General features: G+C 48.1%; 1 pseudogene; it reads right to left on the bottom strand.

Annotated features, from left to right (window-relative positions):
* Positions 1-374: 374 nt before the first annotated feature.
* On the bottom strand, positions 375-4,116 carry LOC138424610 (appetite-regulating hormone-like; annotated as a pseudogene).
* Positions 4,117-20,180: the final 16,064 nt, after the last annotated feature.

Raw genomic sequence — 20,180 nt, 5'->3', positions numbered from 1 at the left:
GTTGAGTGCTTCTGGGAGAACGGAGAGGTGGCTGGTCTCAGGGTCGGTCACTTGCCGATCGGGCCTTCTGAAAGGTGAGAGGTCAAGTCAAAGTGCCGTGTTTGGGGCTTCCGGGGTGGTCCAGGGTTTAAGACTCCACACTTGCATGGCAGGGGGCACGGGTTCCATCCTTGGTTGGGGAACTAACATCCCACGTCCCTCACAGCGTAGCTGGAAAAAACCAAAAAGTGCCCACCAAAAGGCCCCGCCGCTTCGTCCACTGTCCTGCTGGCACCATCGCAGTCGGCTTTTCTTCCACGGGGTGATGGACGTGGTGTGTTGCCATGGGGAGAGCACTGGCCTCAGAGTGTGCACCGTGTGACTGGACTGGGGTCCATCCCCTAAAAGCAGCGGGGCGGGGCGAGGGGAGTGCTCTAACCAATCCCCTGTGGGAACTGAGGGATGACTATGTTTGGGACAGAGAAGTCAAGCTTGAGAGGCAAGGGTGGGGAAGAAAACTTCTGTTTTGTTACCCATAGGCAGACTCACGCTGGGACTCCAGCGAAAACTTGGAGTTGACCTGACCTGGGCAAGGACTTACCACGGGCTTCTTCCCAAAGGACATCCTGAAGAAACTTCCCCAGGGTCTAGCCGTGCTGGTGGGACTAAGCCCCCGACAGCTTTGATCCCGGCGTCAAAGGGGGCACTGAACTATAGGAGGGCGGCCCAGGAATTGTCAGAGGTCTCACCCTCCCACCCCCATCCCAGTGGAGGCCCTGGGCTCTCAGGAGGGGGAGAGAGAAGGGCCTGGGGTCCAGCAGGCACCCCTCAGCCAGGTTACCTTCCTTCCTGGGCCTGGTCTTATTATCCCCACCATCTTTATTTTATTTTACATTGAAGGATAATTGCTTTATGATGTCGTGTTGGTTCCTGCAGTACAACAGCGTGACTCAGCCTGAAGTATACGTATATCCCCTCCGTCTGAAGCCCCCTCCCCTCTAGGTCCTCACGGAGCACCGGGCTGAGCTCCCTGTGTTACACAGCAAATCCCACTAGCTGCCTGTTTTACACAGGATAGTGTATATGCTTCAGTGCTTGTCCTCACCATCTTTAAGGGCTTACCTTGTACCCTCTGTCCTTACCACTGAGGAGGTTACTGATAAAAGCTGTGGGGTCCCTTGGAACGAGTTTCCCGCATCCTTGCAGCTTTGGAAGGCAGAAGGTTGAATGGCCAGTGGTAGAGTTTGAGATGCCGGCAGGGTGATCTGGAGACAGGGCTCTCCCTGGTGGAGGCAGCACTGGCCTGGGGAACGGTGTCTGCCCCCCGCCTTCTTCCCTTCCCAGGTGGTCTTCCTCTCGACTGCACAGGCCTTTCCGTGTTCTGTGGAAAATCGGACAGGAAGCTGACGCTTTCCTCGAAGGATGCTCGGAGCCAAGGTTGTTCTTCCTGTGCTCCATCTCTTTCTTTCTGCAGGGAGGGTATCCCACGAGCCCTCCTTTCTCAGCAGCCTGTGAGATGACTTCTGGAAGCTCAAAGCTGTGGGCAGAGGAAGGAGCTCTGTTTGTGGCCACATCATCGGTGCTCTCCTGGGGAGTAGAGACTGCTTACCTTCATGTTACCCCGTAACCACGTGGGTTCCTGGCCGTGTTGAGCAATGAGATTCTGGATGAGTAGACAAAGGGATCTTGGGGCTGAAAAGGAGCCCATGGTCCTTCTGCCCCTGCCCTGCACTCAGGACGGGGCGTTTTCAGGTGAAACAGCTAAGGCCCTAAGAGGTTGTATGACGTGCCCAGGGCTGCAGAGGGAGGTGGTGGCCAGGGCCAGACGCCAGACTGGAACCCACCAGCCTTGGAGCCCCTTTGAGCCCCAGGGCTGCTGCCACCGCGCCTGGCGTGCAGCCCTCATCCTGGTCAGGCTCAGGCCAAGCCCTTACCCTCCAGGTAGGGGCCACTGTGGCTCCCATTTCACAGATGAGCAGAGACGCTCAGAGATACTAATAAAACAGCTACGTGTTGGTTCCCTATTTAAAACATACCTCCATCCCTCTCGTCTCCACCATGAAGATGAAGCAAGTGATGACCTGGGGGGGACCTGAAGCCCCTCTTTCCCTCCCTTCAGTGCATACTCATTTTCCCTCCACCCCCTGGCTGATGCGAGTGGTCGGATGACCCCAGCAGACCTTGCACAGCACTAGGGGCACTGAACTGGAGACCTGCCAGGCTAGACTGCACCCTGGAGCCGGACGAGGAGCAACCGACAGGCGCAGTGGCCGCTGGACGGGAGAGCGGCTTCAAGTGGCTTGAAAAGACCCCTTTGGCCTCAGTGTTCTCATCTGGTGAGTAACGGTTGGGTGCCCTGGGGGTGGGACTTGGTCTCGAAAGCTTCTAGGTCTGAAACTCCATTTTGGGAAACAAGTTCGGAGGGAGTGGAGGGGCCTGTGATGATCGAGATGGGACCCCAGGACTGGCGGGGTCTGGAGAGCAGAGGCAGAGTCACGGACTGCGCCCCAGCCCCTCCATCTCGGGTGCCCCCCTCGACTCACCGACTCCCAGTTCTAGCTGAAGTAGTGCCTGCTGTTCCCTCTGTGGAAACTAGAAACTTCTTCTGCATCTGAGCTGGCTTAGGGCTTCTCTTGCCCTGCTGGACTTGGCTGGTACACTGGGAAAGTTCCCTCTTTTTAGTCTAAGGATTTGCAGACTGGTGTCGAGGGGCAATGTGACAGGTGGGATCTCACACGTGGTGGGAGGAGGCGCCTGGCAAGGGTCAGAGGGTGTGGGTTGGGGATTTCACCCCTGATTCACAGGGATCAGGGGAGAGGCTAGGGGTCGGTGGAGGGAGGCCAAGGAGACTTACTGGGCCACCCACTCTCTCTCTGCCAGAGGGTGATGGGGATACAGGGCTTGGGGACCAGAGGCCCCCCAGACCAGGGGTTCCACCTCTGCCCCACACAAGCCGTGGCCCCTCAGGCCAATGAGCTCTCCCAGCTGAACCTCTGTCCTTTGTCTCTAAATGAGGGCCTTACTCTAAAAGACCAGCCTTACTGACCTCACGGGAGGTTGTAGAGGTTAAATGCTAAGCAGGAGGATGAAGCAGCGGAAAGAGACAGGTGTGGGGACCAGGCACCCCGGGGGGATTCTGCTTCCCCTGTACAGAGGTCTTTCTCTACCTTAACTCTGGTTGGGACCATTCGCTGGTTTTCTAAGCACGCACACCTTGCACTCACCTTCCCCACACAGGTGGGGATCCCTTATAAAATGCCTTCATGCCCTCTCTCTCCTAGTCCTCCTTGGTCCTCCGTGCACAATTCACCAAAGCCTAAGCAAGCCTGGTGGGCTCCATCCTCATCAATAGGTGGGGTTTGGTGAGAGCTGGACCCCCAGTTCACCTGTCCAGGGTTCTGCCCCTCATAAAATAAAGTCAGATAAGGCCTGAGAGGTCCCTGAGTCCATCAGAAAGTTTGCTGTAGGGAAACGTCTCCTATCTGAGCAGCGCTTTCTTCCTGGTGTCTGTTTGCCAGCTCGCCTTTGTGATTGCCTGGTATCTGCTGGCACCTCCATTCCCCTCTGCTTGGAGCTCATCCTGCTGCAGCAAAGTTACTTAGGTATTTGCCTGCTGATGGGCAAAGACCTCCCAGAGCCCAGTGGTACAGAGTCCACTATCCCTTCCACTGCCAGAGGCATAAAACTGCAGAGACCCACCTGGATTTCCAGTTCATCTTCTGCAATTTCTGCCTGACTTCCAGGCCAAGCCAGCCTCGCAGGGCTTCAGGGCTTCAGGAAACTGCTGGCTTCTTGGATTCCTTTCTCTGCTGGAAAGAGGAGGTGTTCTCCTTAGGACCTTGAGCCCCCTTGTCTGTCCAGAAGCAGCGTGAGGTACGGGCCCGCGTTTAGACCTAGAGGCCTCCTTTGTGCTCTGGGGGAAGGCTGAAGCCCAGAGCGTGTGAGCCGCTGCCCAGGTCACACAGCTCAGGGCAGGGCTGGAAGGAGTTTCCCCATTCAGAATGCAGGGCTTGTAGGGAGATGTCTCACCTGCACTTCGTGATGTTTGAGGCTCAGGGAGCTGGAGCCCGCCCTGGCCAAGTCCACCCAGAGTGCACTGAGCAGCTGCAGGCTGCAGACGGTCCCCGGGGCAGGCATGGCCTCAGCTGGCTGGGGACACACGAGCCTGGAGGCGAGAGTCCGGACCATGTGCCTCCCCTCCCCTCCTCCCATCCCCTCTCTGCCCCACCTTCCATCCCTGTGCCCCAAGCCCTGCAGTCAGCCCTAGGGCTCCGACTTAGACCTGGGGCCGCAATTGCTGAGTAGACAGCTTAGCCCCCTGTGTGCCTGCCTCCCCCAGCTAGGAGCGGTGGAAGGATGTGGGTGCTGTTTGCCAAGAATGTTCATTCAGAGGCGGAATGTTTGACAGTGGGGCTCCCCAAGTCCTCTGTCCCAGGCCTCGAGGAGCGATGAGGAAGCTGAACCAGCAAGGCCCCAGGACACTGTCCAGATGGCCCTGCAGACACTCAGTTGTCAGGGTGAGATAAACCCATAAAAACAGGTCCCTGCAGAAGAGAGCCACCAGAGTGCCTGCCTGGGATTCATTTATTCGGCTGTGCTGGGTCTTCATTGCTGCATGGATTTTTCTCTAGTTGTGGCGAGTGGGGGCTCTCATGTTGAGGAGCACAGGCTTGCGGGCACAGGCTCAGTAGTTGTGGCACACGGCTCCACTGCTCCTCAGCATGTGGCATCTCCCCAGACCATCGAACCCATCAGCAGGAGGATTCTTTACCAGTGAGCCACCAGGGAAGCCCCTGTTTGTTTTCAACAGCAGTCCTATCTCAGGGCAACCCAGTCTCCGGGTGCTGATTAACATTCCTTGGGAACTAAAAATGCTCATGACGTCCTCTGGGTAGAAATCAGCAGCAGAGGTCAGATGCCCTGAGAGATGGCTGGGTTGGCCTGGGGCAGCCCCATGGGGTGGCCATCTGCCCTCCTGTCCCCAGGCATGCTCAGCCCTGAGTTTAGGTGGGAGGGAGGAGGGCGGCCCTGAGTCCTGCCTGCTATTGCTGCTCGGTGGCCTCAGCCTGTCTGCGGTTCCCTTCCTCCAGGGACAGGATCACTCGATCTCAGGAGCGTGTCCTGCCCTGGCCTTTGCTGCTTTCCATAAGGGATTCTGCTCGGGCTCTCATAGCCTCAAGCCTATAGGACTCCAGCTCATGGAATTTTCAGGCCTTCCCAAGGGAAGGCCATTTTTCAGATGAAGAAACTGCAGGAGAGCTGGGCAGGGACCATCTCCAACAGGCGCTGAATGCCAGTGCTTTCTTCTGGGTGGTGGTGATGGCTCAGCCTTTCCTAATGTGTGGGCTGGTCTTCCCAATCACAGCCAGCTTCTGAGAGGGAGCAGAGGGGCCCCTGAGGGCAGGAGAGCTGGGGCCTGGTGCTGCCCCAGGTGACCACACACACCCTGGCCTTGGGGAAGTCACTCAGCGTCCCCCTGTTCAGGGCTGCCTCTCAGAGTGTCAGGATTTACTGAGGATTAATTTCAGGATTAACTGAGGTGATGGTGTGAAATCCTTTACAACCTGTCAAGTATAATTCAGAAAACAACTATTTTTTGTACCCTGGCCAGCCTCTGCTACATCAGATGTTCTCAGATGAAGAATTCATCAACCACGTGGGGGATTCCATACCTGCCCCGGACCCCTTCATGACACGGGATGCTCAGGCAACGGCTCCTGAGGGCTCGGTGAATTGTCTGCATAGACCTTCTAGTGTTCTGGAGGAAGAACTAACTTCTGACCGGGCTCTGGCTGGGAGGGTAGGAAGGGCTCCGCTGGCAGTGGAGCAGAGCTTTGAAGGGAAGCCCTGCGGCAGGCAGTGGGCAGGAGCGGAGATGAACAGCAGGCATGAGTGCAGACTGTGTGGAGCCCCAGTCAGAGGGTGGGATGCTCAGAGGAGGGTGGCAGAGATGGGGGATGGATCGTAAGGAAAGGCCTCGAAGGAGATGCCGGGTGAGGATAAGCACAGTTTGGGAGCTGCTGGGACAAGGTGTTGGGGCTGGATCTGGAGGAGGGAGGCTATGAAGGCTCCTGAGAGGAGGAGTGACCCAACAGGACCTTAAAGACCTGGGAGGCTGCACCTCTCTTTTCATAAGGAGGAAAACTGAATGCCCCAAAGACCACAGTCTCCCCAGAGTCACGCAGCCCTCAGTGGCAGTGCTGGCCGCCCAACCAGGTGCTGAGCACGACAGAATGGGGGTCGGGGAGCCAGCAGACCAGCGGTCATCCGGTGACCTTCTGATACAGATGGACTTTGGGGGGCACTGGACCCCTGTGGAGACTCTAGGGACAGAGTGGGCCCGGGAGGGGCTGGCTGAGCTACTGCAGGGGCCAAGTATCAATAACTCTGCTGGGAAGCTTCTCACCACCAGCGCACCCACCGTGGAGGCTAGAACCCCTCCTTCAGTCCCAGCAGAGTGTAAGCCTGTCGCCCGGGGGCCTTTGCCCTTGGGGGCCACCTGAGCTCAGGCCTGGGGGCCCAGACGGCCTGAAGGTGGGGCAAGGTTGGGGGGAGACACACCACCCACAGGCAAACACCCACCCTTTCTTGCTGTGTTATCTTTGGAAACAGATGTGTCTGTGGGTTGGAAACCACCCCAAGCACATCCCGAAGAGTTGAGGCTGGGTCGGGGAGGAAGGAAGGGGTGAAGGACGTCAGAACCACTGAGGGAGTGGAGACGGTGCCCGGGAAGTACCTCACTGCATACCCGCAGCTGTGGGACTGGGGTGGGAACACACTCGGATCTGGACCCCAGAGGCCTTTGGAGGAGAATAGTGTAACTTAAGCCAATGTTAACTGATGCTGAAGCTGAAACTCCAATACTTTGGCCCTCTGATGGGAAGAATTGACTCATTTGAAAAGACCCTGATGCTGGGAGAGATTGAAGGCAGGGAGGAGAGGGGAACGCCAGAGTATGAGATGGTTGGATGGCATCACCAACGTGATGGACATGAGTCTGAGCAGGCTCTAGGAGTGGGTGATGGACAGGAAGCCTGGCGTGCTGCAGTCCATGGGGTCGCAAGGGGTTGGACACCACTGAGCGACTGAACTGAAGATAAACTCTCTCCACATGTATTTGAGGGCTTCCCTGGTGGCTCAGACTGTAAAGCGTCTGTCTACAATGTGGGAGACCCGGGTTCGATCCCTCGGTTGGGAAGATCCCCTGGAGAAGGAAATGGCAATCCACTCTAGTACTATTGCCTGGAAAATCCCATGGACAGAGGAGCCCGGTAGGCTACAGTCCATGGGGTTGCAAAGAGTTGGACACGACTGTCTCTCACTCTGGTAGCTCAGATGGTAAAGAATCTGCCTGCAATGCAGGAGACCTGGGTTTGATCCCTGGATCGGGAAGATTCCCTGGAGAAGGGAATGGCAACCCACTCTAGTATTCTTACCTGGAGAATCCCCACGGACAAAGGAACCTGGCGGGCTACAGTCCATGGGGTCACAGTCACACACAACTGAGCAACTAACACCACATATATCTGAGCTTCTTATTCTGGAAAATTTCTAACATAGAAAGAAAGCAGAGAGAGTAATACAGTGAGTCTCCAAGCATCCGTCGTCAGTTTCGACATGTATTAGCATCTTGCTTCATGTTTTTATCCCACTTACTGTTTTTCTTTTTAGGGGAACATTTTAAAAGCAAATCTTGGCAATCATGTAATTTCGACCTTAAAAGCTTCACTATGTATCTTTAACAGACAAAACACACTCTCAGGCTCTACCAGCCCTGTGCCTGTACCTGATTATTTTTTTTATTGTTCCTTTCTACATTTACTAGCATTGTTTCCTTCAGCAATTATTTTATCACCGTGATACACAGTTTGTACAGGAAAGACAAGAAAAATACATGATTCTTTTTTTCTTCTTATTTTCAAAGTAAGGTCATTCATTGTTCTAGCAACCTTCAAAAATTTTCCCCTATCACACACTCAAAGAGTTTTTAAAATATGTGTTTTAATCAATTATAGTCATTATTATTTTTGATGCTTCCATATTTGAAGAGTTGATTGCTGTGTGCTTTTGACATAACCCTATTTTTTTTTGTAGCTTCCTTGTTATGACTGAGCATCTAATACTTTCATTTTTTTCTGTCCCATTAAGAAATCCTGGGCTCATTTTGTGCGTGCCCTTCCTGCTTCTGACCTTAATCTGTAATTCCTTTAAGAAATGCTGGTTTCTTTTAGTGGGAAGTAGTTTTTAAAGACCATAGTCTGGCACTTCCCTGATGGTCCAGTGGTTAAGAATCCACCTCAGATAACGCAAGGGACACATGTTCGATCCTTGGTCCCCAAAGATTCCACATGCCACACAGCAACTAAGCCTGTGCCCCACACTCCCGAGCCCTCACCCTAGACCACAACTGGAGAAAGCCTGCACGGAGCAACAAAGGCCCAGGGCAGCCACAAATAAATAAATAAATAAATAAATATGTATATATATACACATATATTTTACAAAAGACCACAGTCTGGATGCTAATTAGTTATATTGCTTCTAGGCCTTTTTCAGTACAGAGATGAGAAAAAATATAGTTAGGAGAAAAATAGGTCATGAATTAGTGTTATTTCCAAGTAAAACTTAAGGTGACAGTGTTCTTGAGTTGTATACTTAAATCCCTTCTTTTATCTTAAACATCTTGGTTTCTAGTTACAGTAACAAAATTGCTTTTCTCTTGCTCTGTATTATGGTCTCAATACTTTCAAAACAAGATGACTGCAATTACTACAAACCACAAAGCTACTAAATACAGCCTATCAGGAACGCACAGTTTAAAACACCGGAATACTGATTTTCTCTCTCGGTTATGGATTGGGCTGGATATATGAGTAAAATTACATCCATTTGTTCTCTCAGTTTTTAGGGATTTTTCCCTCTTTAATTGTTATTTACTAAACATCACATGCTTCCAAAGTCAATGCACAGGACAGGGTACATGTGTGCCAAGTCGCTTCAGCCGTGTCCGACTCCGTGACCCCTGGACTGCAGCCCACGGGATTCTCCAGGCAAGAATCCTGGGGAGGGTAGCTGTTTCCTTCTCCAGGGGATCTTCCCGACCCAGGGATTGAACCTGCTTCTCCTAGGGCTCCTGCATTGCAGAGCAGAGACTATTACCTTCCATTTCTGTTCCCTTCTCTCTGTTTCTTCTTTCCTCTATAGATAACTATTTTTACTGTGATTTTTTTTCTTTGATCCCTGAGTTATTTAAGTGTGTACATATTGCTTACATTTCCAAATACTTGAAGATTTTCCCAAATATTCTATTATTGATGTCTAGGTTATTTCCATTATAGTCCAAGAGTATGTTCTTGATGCTTTTAATTCTTTTAAATTTGTTAAACAATGTCTGAGTGTCCAGAAATGAGTCTATCTTGACGAATGTTCCAGATGTACCTGAATGCCTTTAAGTGTTGTTGGGTGAAATATGCTATAAGTCAAACTGATTGATAGGTTTGTGTATGTATTCCATAACCTTACTGTTTTTTTAGGGATCTACTTGTTCTGTTGCTAAAAGAGGAGTGTTAAGATCTCCAGCTGGAATTGGAAATGACTTCTCTTCAGTTCTGTGAGTTTTTGTTTCACATATTTTGAAGCTGTTTTAGGTGCATGCGTATTTAGGACTGTTGCCTTCTTGATGAATTGATCATTTAATTATTATGTCCTTTTTTAAAAAGCCTTTATAAGTATTTGTTGTCCCGAAGTCTACTTTATCGGATATTTTTTATTCTAGAATCAGTTTTATGTCATTATAATATAGATACTTCATTTTTCATTTGATTAGTGTGTATATAGGATAGCTTCTAAATCATTTCCATTGTTTTAATCTGTGTATTCATGTTTAAAGTAGGTTTTGTATAAACAGCATGTAGTTGGGTTTTTTTTTTTAATCTATTCTGATAATCTCTTTTGACCAGGGCCTTTTACTTGGGAGTGTTTAGCCTATTGTAATCACTTATATAGTCTGGTATAAACCTACTAGCTCTTTTCTATTTGACTCTTCTGTTCTTTGTTCCTTTTCTCTTTTCATGCCCATTTTTGGACCATTTTTTTGTGGTATTATGTTAATCACTGGTGATTTATTAGCTATATTCTTTGTTTTATTCAGTGGTTGACCTAGGATTTAAAACACAGCTTCACCACAACATACCTTGAACTGATAGGATATTCCTTTTCTATAAGATCCTTCAAACAGAATACTTTGATTTTCCTATTGCCGTTATTTGTGCGATTCCACACATTTTATTTCCATATGCTATAACCACCACAGTGTACTTTGGATAGTCAGTATTTTTCGAGATATTAAACGAATGAAAGAAAATCTTCTATTCACCCAGATGGGTACTATTTCTGGTGTTCCTCATTCCTTTGTGTAGATTCAGATTTTCATCTGGCGGTATTTTCCTTCTACCTGAAGAAATTACTTTCACATTTCTTGTATTTCAGCTTTTCTGGTAATTCACTGTTTCAGTTTTTACTTGAAAAGGAGTTAATTACACCTTTAAAAAGGGATATTTTCACTCAGTGTAGAATTCCAAGCTAACAGGTTTTTTTCTTTTAGCACATCTGACACTAATCTTCTAATGCTTTACAAAATTTCTGATGAGAAGTTGGCTGACATTGCTATATTTGTTCCTTTATCTGTAATACATCTTTTTTCTCTGGCTGCTTTTTTAGCTTCAGTTTTATTATAGTGTGTGTGAGGTTCTCTGACTTCCTAGTATCTGTAGGGTTATAGTTCTAATCCAGTTTGAAAAAAATTTTGGCTGTTTCCTCAAAGATTTTTAGACTTACACATATTTTAAACTACTTAATATTGTAGTAACTTACCTGTTGTTATTGTTTTGGAGGGGTCTTGTCTCTCTTTCTGTGCTTCAGTTTGTGTAATTTTTATTGCTGAATTCAGACTTACTGATCTTTCCTTCAGCAGTGTCTAATGTCTGTGTACTCCCATCCAGTGTATTTTTTACTTTAATAATGAATTGTTCATTGCTAGAGACTCCATTCGCAACTTTCTTGCATCCCCCATTATTCACTTTTAAACAAAAGCATGGGACTCTGCTCCTAGTTTTGACAGTTCTCATATTGGCTTGCTGAGTTTTCTATCTAGAAGGGATGTGTATTTGATCATAATTCTCGGGTTACTTGACTCAAAGGGCCTAAAAAACTTGCCTTTCTTCTCCCCGTGCTGAAACCACACTGGTGTTACAGCTATGAGTGGTTTGGCCCTACTCCTTCACGTTCTAGAGTCTGACGAACTCCTTTAATGTCACATGGGGGTTTCTTTTACTCTCCTGACATCTTTGCTTTTGTGAAAGGACTGGAAACCTGTGTGGCTGCTCTGCCGCTGAGTCCTCACCAGAAGGCACCCTTCCATTCGTCTCATTTGGCTTTGGCGACTGCCCTGGAAGATGGACGCAGCCCTGTATTCCACTGCCTTGGCTTACTTTGTTGTAACAGACTCGAACTATTTCCCTTAGGAATGGCTAACGCGTTACCCCCCTAAACATAAACGGTGGAGGGCGGCAATTTCATTTACTTCCAGCTTGCTGTCATTGATCCTGGTGGTGTAATGTACAAACACAGCTTATGGCCAGGAGCCCAATGACCTATCACTAAGCCCACTGTGTGACTGGGGCCAGTCCCCTCTCATTATTCATTCACTGATGGCAGCAGGCACTGTACGGAGGACCAGGCCTGCCCTTGGGAGCACAAAGAGCGTGAGAGAAAGCAGAAATGTAGAGCTCATTAGAATTCAGTGTAGTCTGTGTCCGCTGAGAAGCCTGAGCAAAAGTTGCCTTCTTGGCCTTTCTTTTCGTATCTGAATAATGGAAGGAAAGACGCAACTATTGTCCTCCTGTTCGCTAAAGGCTTGGATTTTGCAGACTGAGTGGGCCAGGCCGCTGTATCCTTACTTCAGCCAAAGTAGTTTCACTTTTTTTTCCATTTTATATGTTATCTAATAGTTATTATTTTTAATATTGTTATTTTTTTAAATTGGAGGATAATTAACAATGTTGCATAGCTTTCTGCCATACAACAACATGAATCATTCCTAAGTATCTGTACATCCCCTCCCTCTGACTAGATCTATTTCAAAGCAGAGGTTCTGCTGCTGAGAAACGCACAAGGAACCTGTAAAATAGGGGTCCACACTTACCTGTGTACACAGCTTCCTGCAGTGAGCAGCCTGAGCTTTCATCTAAGTGTGTGCACAGAAAGGCCTTGGTGGGAGCTCCCCTCCTTGCCAACCTCTGAGGAGCCCCCGTACTTCCTCTCTGATCCACCCTTGAAAGGACTAATTTCAGAGTCCTCGTGATGGTGGGTCATGATGCCAGCACTGGCTTTAGCGCATGGCAGTGGTAGCTTTTGAACGTCTTGCCCATTTGCTCATCAGTAAGGTGAGGGGTATGTGCCTACACAGGAAGGCTGTGCTGCTTCACGCAGGTCTCAGTAAATCGCAGCTGCTGTTGTGACTTCTGGTTCAGGTCAGGGTCCTGGGGCCTCTGGTGAGCGGTGATCTTTGGTCCAGGGTTGGTTAGGATCAGAACTGTGCTCTCCATGCTCTCTGGCCTAGACTGTCAGCCCTATGGTTAGTCCAGCCTTTGGCTCCAGCTTCCTCAGGCCCCAGGGATGTGCTAAGAGCCCAGGTCCCTGCGGCCAAAGGGAACTTTGTTAGGCATTTTTTATGTTTTAAAGATTATTTTATATTGGAGTATTGTTGATTTGCAATGTTATGTTTATTTGAAGTGTATAGCAGTGTGATTCAGGTATAAATAGACATATGTATATATAAATCTCTCTTGCTCTTGGCTTCTTTTTGCATATAGGTTATGACAGAATGTTGAGTAGAGCTCCCTGTCCTCTATAGTAGGCCCTTGTTGATTATCTATTTTATAAGTGCAGCCCACCAGGCTCCCCTGTCAGTGGAATTCGCAAGGCAAGAATACTGGAGTGGGTTGCCATGCCCAGGGATCTTCCCAATCTAGAAATCAAACCTGGGTCTCTTGCACTGCAGACTTCTTGACTGTCTGAGCTACCAGGAAAGCCCATAAATGTTAGTGGGTGTTGCTTAAACCCAGCCTCCTCATTTATCCCCCCCAACTTTCCCTTTTGGTAACCCTAACTGTATCATCTAAGTCTGTGAGTCGTTTCTCTTTTGTAAGTTAGTTCAGTTCTATGAATTTTTGCATTCTACCTGTAAGTGACATCATTCATGTCTTTCTCTGCCTGACTCGCTGGTCTTAGTGTGGACATCTCCCAGTCCGTCCATTTTGCTGCGAATGACATCATTTCCTTCTGTTTCTGGCTGAGTCACAGTCCATTCAGTACATGTAGCATGCCTTTTTCCGTTCATCTGTCGAGGGACGTTTCGGGTGTTCCCATGCCTTATGTGTGCGTGCTTAATTGCTCAGTTATATCTGACTCTTTGCAGTTCCATGGATTGTAGCCCACCAGGCTCCTCCATTCATGGCTTTTCTCAGAGGAGAATACTGGAGTGGATAGCCTTTCCCTTCTCCAAGGGATCTTCCCAACCCAGGGATTGAACCCAGGTCTCCTGCATTGCAGGCAGACTCTTTACCAGTTGAGCCACCAGGGAAGCCCAAGAATACTGGATCGGGTGGCCTATCCAGCCCATCTTATTAGGGAAGGAGTTATTTATTTACATCCCTACAGCCCTTGTGACGGAGAAGGCAATGGCACCCCACTCCAGTGATCTTGCCTGGAGAATCCCATGGACAGAGGAGCCTGGTAGGCTGCAGTCCATGGGGTCACTACTAGTCGGACACGACTGAGCGACTTCACTTTCACTTTTCACTTTCATACATTGGAGGACATGGCAACCCACTCCAGTGTTCTTGCCTGGAGAATCCCAGGGATGGGGGAGCCTGGTGGGCTGCCGTTTATGGGGTCGCACAGAGTCGGACACGACTGAAGTAACTTAGCAGCAGCAGCAGCCGCCCTTGTGAATGAATGTTAAGCACCAATTTGCAAGTTGTAGTTGCGAGCAATGGTCACAAGACGGCAGGATTTCTTCATGCCAACTCTGGTTACTGGGGCAACGAGAGCCCTAGGGAAGGTCTTGTTCCTGGGTTGTCAATTGGAGTGTAGTGTACCAGCACAAATACCCAAGGGCTTGCGTTTCATTACTGCTCCTTCCTCACCCTTTGCCTCCAGGTATATTGGAATCCATACCAAGCTGCTGTGCTGAGGAGTTGTCATTTGTAAGTGGGGTGCCTCTAAGGAAGTGGGAACTCAGAGGACATGGGAGACCAAATGACTTTTCAAAGCTCTTCTCGCCTGAAGGGGCGATCATTTTGGGGGTCCTTTAGGCTTGGTTTAACTGCAAGAGGGGCCACCTGGATCTAAAGATTGTGGTCACATCCAGAGGGGACCAGACACTAGAGGTCCCAGGTGGCGCATTGTTGGTTACAACCTCCCCAGCACCCTCAGCCTAAGGAGAGTCTAGCTTTGGAACCCAAGCCTCCTTAGGGATGAGATACCAGCCCAGGTCACCAAGGCCTGAAGGGAACATGGTGGGTACTTATTTTAATTAAAAACTTAAAAAATTACATATTTTGATTTTTGGCTGCATTGCATCTTAGCTGCTGCATTCAGGGTCTTCATTGTGGTATGGGCTACTCTAGTTGTGGCGCGTGAATTCTAGAGCACGCGGGCTCAGTAGTTTCACCCCACGGGTTCACCCCTTGGGCCTAGTTGCTCAGAGGCAAATGAGGTCTTAGTTCCCTAAGAGGATCGAACCTGCATCCCCTGCATGGGAAGTCATATTCTTAACCACTGGACCACCAAGGAAAACCCAAAGATACTGAGCATATTTTCATGTGATTTAAAGAATGGGAGGAAAATTTTGCTCTTGAAATGGCATCTTAAGAGTTGGCCCTGTACTGGATTCGTTGGAATCAGTCAACTAAAGTGGACAGGAATAGGTGAATTTAATTCAGATGAGTATTATATTTACTACTACGGGCAAGAATCCCTTAGAAGAAATGGAGTAGCCCTCATAGTCAACAAGAGAGTCTGAAATGCAGTACTTGGGTGCAATTTCAAAAATGACAGAAGGATCTCGGTCCATTTCCAAGGCAAACCATTCAACATCACAGTAATCCAAGTCTATGTCCCAACCACTAATGCTGAAGAAGCTGAAGTTGACCCATTCTGTGAAGACCTACAACACCTTCTAGAACTAACAACAAAAACAGATATCCTTTTCCTCATAGGGGAATGGAATAAAAAAGTAGTAAGTCAAGAGAAACCCAGAATAACAGTAAAGTTTGACTGTGGATTACAAAATGAAGCAGGGCAAAGGCTAACAGTTTCCCAAGAGAACCCACTGGTCACAGCAAACACCCTCTTCCAACAACCCAAGAGACGACTCCACACACGGACATCACCAGATGGTCAGCACTAAAATCTGATGACATCTGACCACAAAATCTCCATTTTGCAGCCAAAACGGAGAAGCTCTATACAGTCCATGAAAACAATGCCTGGAAGTGACTGTGGCTCAGATCATGAGCTCCTTATTGAAAAATTCAGGCTTAACTGAACAAAGTAGGGAAAGCCACTATGCCATTCAGGTGACTTAGATGGTGACATTAGATGGTGACTGCAGCCATGAAATTAAAAGACACTTACTCCTTGGAAGAAAAGTTATGACCAACCTAGACAGCATATTGAAAAGCAGAGACATTACCTTGCCGACTAAGGTCCATCTCGTCATGGCTATGGTTTTTCCAGTGGTCATGTATGGATGTGAGAGTTGGACTGTGAAGAAGGCTGAGCGCCGAAGAATTGATGCTTTTGAACTGTGGTGTTGGAGAAGACTCTTGAGAGTCCCTTGGACTGCAAGGAGATCCAATCAGTCCATTCTGAAGGAGATCAGCCCTGGGATTTCTTTGGAAGGGAATGATGCTGAAGCTGAAACTCCAGTACTTTGGCCACCTCATGCGAAGAGTTGACTCATTGGAAAAGACTTTGATGCTGGGAGGGATTGGGGGCAGGAGGAGAAGAGGACAACAGAGGATGAGATGATGGCTGGATGGCATCACTGACTCAATGGACGCGAGTCTGAGTGAACTCCGGGAGTTGGTGATGGACAGGGAGGCCTGGCGTGCTGCGATTCATGGGGTTGCAAAGAGTTGGACACGACTGAGCAACTGAGCTGAACTGAAAGAGTAACTAAAGAGCCTCTGATGGGGGTGAAGCTCGCTTGAAAGTCAACATTGAGAAAACTAAGATCATGGCAACTGGTCCCATCACTTTGTGGCAAATATTAATAGAAGGGGGGAAAAGTGGAAACAGTGACAGATTTTATTTTCTTGGGCTCCAGAGTCACTGCGGATAAAGACTGCAGCCATGAAATTAAAAGCGACTTGCTCCTTGAAAGAAAAGCTATGGCTAACCTAGACAGCATATTAAAAAGCAGATATATCACTATGCCAGTGAAGGTCTATCTAGTTTGGTTTTTCCAGTAGTCAGGTACAGATGTGAGAGTTCGTTCATAAGGAAGGCTGAATGATGAATTGATGCTTTCAATTTGTGGTGCTGGAGAAGACTCTTGAGAATCCCTTGGACTGCAAGGAGATCAAACCAGTCAGTCCTAAAGGAGATCAGTCCTGGGTGTTCACTGGAAGGACTGTTGCTTGAAGCTCTGTGCTTTCTACTCTGTACTTTGGCCACCTGATGCAAAGAGCTGACTCATTGGAAAAGACCCTGATGCTGGGAAAGATTGAAGGCAAAAGGAGAAGGGGGCAGTGGAGGATGAGATGGTTGGATGGCATCACTGAACGACAATGAACTTGGGCAAACTCTGGGAGATGGCTGGGGATAGGGAGACCTGGTGTGCTGCAGTCCATGGGGTGATAAAAAGTTGGACACAACCTAGTGACTGAACAAAGGACAAAGCACAATGTTCAGACTGTTCTGAGCCAGAACCACAAGCAAGGAGCCCTTCTTTATGATGCACTCTTGCAACCATGGCCTAGAGATAGTCCTGTTTCTGCCTGGTAAGTTAGAGTGGAAAGTGTCTGAAGAATTACCCAAGGGCTGTATCTCATTGCTTACACTTGACCTCTGGCCCCAGACAAATCCAAAATACTGCCAAAGTGCTATGATGAGGGTGCTGTGGTAAGTAGATGGGTGACTCTAAGGAAGGAGGTTGGAAGTCCAACCCCAGAAGCCTGGGAGACAACATGACTTTATGAAACTCTTCATGGACGGGGGTTCATGATCCTTCAGAGACACAAACCTTGGCATAGCCATAAGCAGACCAGTCTGAATATGGGAAACGAGGTCCCAAAAGTAGGGACGAGGTAATCCAGATACAGCGGGGGGATCAGCAGCTGGCATATCCTCCGCAGTTCCCGCAGCCCCACCACAGCCCAGCCTTGGGACTCACGCCTGCTCAGGCCCCATGGATGTGACCCCAGCATAGCCCGTCAGGAAGGAGGGGCTGAATGCAGGCCTTTGGGCTTAATTTTCTCTTCTTGTGTGATTTGTATCTTCTCTTGCAGTACAGTTTACTTGCAAAGTTAGCTTCTTGTCAGGAGCACAGACCCTTGATCCACCTGTCTGTATGGACGTAAGTATTCCTTTGCACATTCTCTACAGGAGTAACTTAATACACTGTTGGGGAGAACCCCCTGTTGTATCCGGGAAGTCATAGTTCATTAACTTTCTATCGTTCCAGGCCTCCACCAAACTCTCTGTATACCTCCCCATCTATAATTCTGCCTCTATTTCTCTATCAATAAATTTCTCTCCCTGTATTTATATCTCTGTCCATTGATTGGCTATCTATACATCCATTGGCCTATCTCTGTTTCTCTGTGTGTGTATTCATCTTTTAAGTCCATGATTCCAGCTACCTCTATATCCATCTGTCTAGGTCTGTCTGTCTAGCTAGCTATGTATCTCTCCCTGTATTTGTGTTTTTCTTTCTCCAGGTACCTATGTATCCAGGAATCCAGCTACTGACCTGCCTCCCTGTCTATATTCCTCTCTCTCTGCTTCTCTGCAGCTGTTGGAAGCTCTTTCTGTGTCCTTTCATCCTCTGTGTGTGTATTTATGTTTTATCCATCTCTCTATGGATCCAGTCTCCCTATCTCCAGCTAGATCTCTATCACACTCTCTCTGGGTTTCATCCCTCTGAATCTCTCTGTAGCTACGTGTTGATATACATTTTTATTTATATCTACCCATGTAAATACATAAACATGTATCTACTGATATATTTACAGCTATATCTAACTCTCCCACTGTCTTTCCACCTCTCCAGCTCCCTTTATGCCCACATATCTCTCCACCTCCGTATGTCACCCAAACTTTGTATGTTTTAATCCCAACCTCCTCAATTACATCTCCCCTCGTTCCAGACATCCCTTTGCCAAGTCTCAGTTTGATGTCTCCGTCTGGGAATCTGTTTCTGCTGGGGACACTAGTTCATTTGTATTGCTTTTGGATTCTACTGAATGCTGTCCTGTGTATACTCTTCACCTTTCTCCATCTGGTTTCCTTGAGTCAGTGTGAGGGTCCTTCAGTGTGGCTGCAAGTGACATGATTTCCTTGGTGTTTCTGGATGAGTCATCATCCATTGCATGTATGTAGCCTGTCTTCTGTACTCATCTGTGAATGGACATTTTGGTGTTTTCCAGTGCTTGGTTCGGGTGTCTTGAAGGATGGTTTTCCCTGGATAGCGGCCCTGCAGTACAATTTGCGGATCTCCTGGTAGGTGCATTTTTCACCTATGAACAATCCTATAGGCTGTGTTTTCAGAGAGGCTGTAACAGTTTCCGTTCCGTGCAGCAACACAGGGGGGTTCTGTTTTCTCCACATGGAGAAAATCTCTAATTCTGTTTCTCAATCTGGATATCAATAAATTTATCTACCTATATTGATAGCTCTATCCATTATCTATACATCCAATAGTTTCACTACCTATGTTTCTCTCTGTTTATATTCATCTCTGAAGTCCATGATTCCAGCTACCTCTATATCCATCTATCTAGATATTCACAAGGCCTGCAGGGCCCTAAATGATCCCCCCCGGAGAAACTTCCTGTGGTTGGTAATACTAGAAGAATGCAAAAGTGTGCCTAATTTCAGAGCCGATTTCAAGGCAAAAATTATCCTCACAGTTACAACTTGTCGACGAGCCTGGAGAGTTCTTCAGCTTCTCAACCACGAAGACAACCGCCATGCAAAAGGGCAGCCGAGGTGGCATCTGGCGCTGGTCCTCTGCTAACTCTACAAACAACAAATGTTCAAGGCCACGTGCAGAAAACAGAACTCCCCACTGCCCCCCGCCGTGTTGCTGCACAGAATGGAGACTGCTAACAGGCTCTCTACAGAGACGGCCTGCAGGTTCGTTCAGAGGCGAATAATACACCTACCAGGAGATCCCCAAATCGCACTCTGGGGCTGCTATCCAGAGAAAACCATCCTTCTCCATCATACCTGAACCCCAGTGTCTCCTGCAGGGCTCCCCAGAAAAGTCAAGCATTGGAAACCACCAAAATGCCCATTTACAGATGAGTAGATATGGAAGACGGCCTATATACATGCAATTGATGATGACTCAGCCAGAAACAGCAAGAAAATCATGCCAGTTCTTCCGAATTGATAGTCCCTCAGATGATCACACTGACTCCAGGAAAGCAGATAAAGATGAATAGTATACATACCACAGCATTCAGGTGGAATCCAAAAGCATCACAAATGAACTAGCTTCCCCAACAGAAACAGATTCCCAGCCGGAGACATCAAACTGAGACTTGGCAAAGGGATGTCTAGAATGAAAGGAAGGGTAATTGAGTAGTATTTGAGTGACACAGAGAAGTGGATAGATATGCAGACAAAAAGGGAGTGGAGAGCTGGAACAACGGCGGAAGAGTTAGATATAGCTGTAAATATAAATAAAAACGTATATAGAGATGTAGAGATTCAGAGGTATGAAATCCAGAGATAATGTGATTAGAGAGATAGCTGGATATAAGAACACTGGATCCATCGAGATATGGATAAAATATAAACAAACATACAGAGGATGAAAGGACACAGAAATGTAGATAAATAGATCTACTAACGGCTGCAGAGAGAAAGAGATAAATATAGACAGAGAGGTAGATGAATAGCTGGAT

Source organism: Ovis canadensis, chromosome 19, assembly GCF_042477335.2.
Source record: "Ovis canadensis isolate MfBH-ARS-UI-01 breed Bighorn chromosome 19, ARS-UI_OviCan_v2, whole genome shotgun sequence".
NCBI lineage: Eukaryota > Metazoa > Chordata > Mammalia > Artiodactyla > Bovidae > Ovis > Ovis canadensis.
Note: the sequence above shows the minus strand (reverse complement) of the source record. Positions and strands in the feature narration are given on the sequence as shown.